This window comes from Protopterus annectens, chromosome 6.part0, assembly GCF_019279795.1.
Source record: "Protopterus annectens isolate FY-2018-M chromosome 6.part0, PAN1.0, whole genome shotgun sequence".
Classification (NCBI taxonomy): Eukaryota; Metazoa; Chordata; order Ceratodontiformes; family Protopteridae; genus Protopterus; species Protopterus annectens.
The window spans coordinates 879,339,460-879,343,375 of NC_056737.1; the positions used below are offsets into that span (position 1 = coordinate 879,339,460).

General features: G+C 41.3%; 1 non-coding gene across 1 annotated transcript; it reads right to left on the reverse strand.

The window, feature by feature from the left end:
• Window positions 1-3,437: 3,437 nt before the first annotated feature.
• Window positions 3,438-3,510, reverse strand: TRNAT-CGU. The gene has a single exon. It is a non-coding gene; the product is annotated as a tRNA-Thr (tRNA).
• Between the last annotated feature and the right edge of the window lie 406 nt (window positions 3,511-3,916).

Genomic DNA, 3,916 nt, shown 5'->3' on the forward strand with positions numbered 1-3,916 from the left:
TACAGTTTTCTAGCAACAACATCTTCATTAGTTTCAGATATCTTTAATGTGGAATTATTCAGATTACTTTACTTCGGCAGCGACACTCAAAGTGTTGCTGTATAATACAAGGGATATAATTCAATTATATATTATAATTAATACAATCAGGTAAATCAAATAACTTTTGCATGGCCCTAACGGTTTGCAAGGAGCCTATTCCTTGAAAACAGTTCAAAGGTAAATAACCTGCCACTGGCCAGATGCATTTTCTTTGAATGTGGGTTTCAATGCTGTTTCATTGAATGTGAGTTTCAAAAGTAGAGAAGCTTTAATGCCAAGTCTGTTTTCATTGTAAGACTATTGCTTTGTTTAGGTTTAGTAAATGTCTCAGTGTTTGGGCTATAATGTCTGAAATAAAAGTTGTAAATTAAATCCAACTGCCTGTAATCATTGTAGAACTAATTCCATACAACAGTGGCAACATGGTATTTCAAAAGTGAGGCTGCTATCAACCTGGGTGCCCAAGTCCCTCATGACGGATTGTGTGCTTAGTACATAGTTATTAATGTGATAACTAGTGGGGATACCATTTTCTCCAAAGGGTATAATGATGCATTTCTTGGCATTGAGTTTGAGGCCATGCTTCTAGCACCAGTCATTAGTGTGATTAAGGCCCTCTTGGAGGATGTTCACATCACTAGGGGAATTTAAGACAGTGCCCAGCTTGCAGTCATCTGCAAACTTGGTCAGCCACAGACCACTGGTTTTGGCTTACACCTCAGAAAAATACATCCCAAACAGTAGAGGCCCCAAGACCAATCCTTGGAAGTACACCGCTTGTTACAGGTCTACTACTAGTGGTGGCTTCCCCTACTTTGAGTGGGTTCTATCAGTGACACAGTTAGCCACCCATCTGGTAGCATATGGGTCGATACCTAGCTGGGAGAGTTTATCTATTATTCCCAAGTGGGGAATAGTGTCAAAGGCTTTGGCTAGGTCAAGGTAGGTGGCGTGCACCATCTTCCCCTTGTCCATGGCTTTGGTGACTGTTTCAAAGAAGTTAACCAAGTTTAACAAGCATGATCTCCCTTTGACAAAGCCAAACTGTGTGGGGTCAAGCGTTTGGAGGTTACCAATATCCTTGTTTATAAAGGTACATGATAATGTGTTCCATGGTCTTGCAGATCAAACTAGTTAGGCTGATAGGCCTGTAATTTCCTGGGTCAGTGGACGCTCCACCTTTGTGTAGCGGGGCAACAGTGGCCATCCTCCATTCAGTTGGGATGAAGCCAGTGCTCAGACTTTGGTTGAGTAGGGTTGTCTAATGTAGCTGACGGCTCATGCAGGGTACAGCCAGGGATGTTATCGGGTCCCATGGAGCCTGTATTTTTTGCCTTTGAGAGGGCATTAAGAACCTGCTCCCTGGTGATGAGGGGAGTGAAATTTTCACTGAACAGGTCTGCCAGCAGGTTGGATAAATCTATGGCGTTTGTGTATGTGGCGTTATTGACCACCAGTTCAGAGCAGATTTGGGTGTTACCTTCGAGATTGTGGACATATGTGAAAAAGGCCTTGTGATCGTCCTTGCTGGATGTGGCCAATCTGGACTCTAAGTTAGCCTTAGAGGATTTCACCAGTGACCTTATTTGCTTGTTCAGACAAAGAAGAGATTGCTTCTCAGTGCCAGATGTACTGGCTTGTGATGCAGACAGCAAGGATTCTAGGTTCTTAATGTAATTGCATCCCTCACATAGTGTGTTTCTAGGTAGTAGTGGGTTGTCTTTGTACATAAGGCAGTTACTACACTGTCTCAGGATGCCCATATCAATCAGACTAGCAGGAGAAACCATAAAAATTGTCCATCCATGGTTATCAGAATCTGTGGAAGAGAGGTCAGGGATGGTAGAGTGGGTACTATCTGAGGAGAGTACCTATAGGTGTGAGTAGGGCTGGATAAAATCAGTACAGTAGCTGCAGTGAGGGCCTCATTTAATAGGAGTGCTGGTATGGGAAAAGAATGCAACAGAAATACCTCACAAAGGGTTAAAAAGTGCAGCAGTGGTGCACAATGGGCAAACAAGCACAATCTCATACAAATGCTGGGTTTAAATACCACAAAAACAAAAGTAAAATAGAAACATGGGAATTGACCAATCAACCCTTGTCCCCAAGCACTTAGCTCAACACCCTATGTCAGACCAGTTCCAACCAGTTCATTTACTCAAGTGCAGGCAGGTCCTGGTCAACACAAGATGGCATAGCTGGAAATACAGGAAACACACAAACAGATCTGGGTACAGCAACACCTGTAACCAGACTATGCTAAAGAATGTAAACTCTAGATAGATTTAACACAGGCGAATAAATACACACTTCAATAGCAAACAGGGCAAACTGATTTAAATAAATTAACCAGTAAAAAAGCTCAAAACTGAGCCCTGTTCCAACAGTATTCAGTCAGACAAGTTCCAACTGCACACTCCTGCCACTAGGGTACAGTGGAACCCTCTCCAAAAAAGATGGCCTGGACGAGTGCTCAAGTTATACATACAGAGCTAGATTTAGCAGGTCTGAATCTAGTCTATACTACAGCAAGCAAGGTGCATCAATTTAAAAAAAAAACAGTTCAAATAAGCAGACAGTAAGCCTTCAATCAGCAATTCTCAGCTCAGAAGGGAATACTCTACCCTCTCCTCCCACAAGAGGGCAGACCACAAACATTCTTAATGTAAAATAACTGGCCTGAAGCCCAAGTGCTTAAACCAGAACTAAGACACTTTTAGAATAACAGACACTAAGCCTTCAACCAGAAATTCTCAACTTAGAAGGAGGAGAACTACCTTTCCTGTCACAAGAGTGTAGGCCACAAACCTTCTTAATGTAAAACAACTGGCCTGAAGCCTAAGTGCTTAAACCAAAAGGCTTAGAATAATAGTAGCCTGATTAAATTGTAACTAACAAGTATTAATAAATGCAGCAGAACAAATGCAAATAGAGTACTTTTAAGACAAGCAACAAAAGAAAATAAAGTAGGACAAAAATGCAGTAAACGCAGATGAATTAAGTGCAATTTTTTTTAGGTTAAGTGGGAAGGGATGAAACACGATAATTCAAGGTTGAGAAACTAAGGGGGTGGGCCTTCCCAAATGAGCTCTCTCTCTACTTGGTAAATAAGGTGATGAGATGGGACTGGGAGGAGTGCCCAAAATGAGATTTATAGTAGGGGTGGGCAACTCAAAAGCCACCAAATTTAAGGACATTACAGGGAGGGGTGGGAGGGGGAACTCACTCCAACAAAACAGATAACTTAAAACAAAACAAATTTAATACTAGAATAAGATACAAAATAGAAGTGATCAAACCTTAAAGACCATCAAATCAAAATTAAATGCAAAGATAGGTGATATTCAGAGAAATGCAGACCACACAAACACTTCAGCTAACTCCAAGTGACATGCCCAATGTGGGTCTCGAACCCACTACCCTGAGATTACGAGTCTCATGTTTTACCAACTGAGCTAGCCAGGCTAATAAGAAATAATTTATGTTGTGCAACTTCTAAAGGTATGGCATCTAGATCTGAAGAGGTCATTTTTCCACTGTATTTCACATTCGTTAGACCTACAATTGAGTCCAATGCCCTCTCAGGTATGTACATAACAAGGAACATCCAACAAATGGAACATCCTCAGATGTCCCTCACTAAGAGAATACAGGGAGTAAGTAACATACCCTATGCAGACCACCTCAGTAGTCATTCCTTACACAGTACGCCATCAGAAATATTGGGTGAGCAAATGGCTGTAACTAAGGAAATGATTCTTTTGAGCTGGGACACAGGATCTGAATTCCACAGACATAGTAAGGCCTTGTTAGGTTTAATCCTGTTGGCTGCCAAAAAAAAAAAAAAAAAAAATACTAGAAAACAATCAAA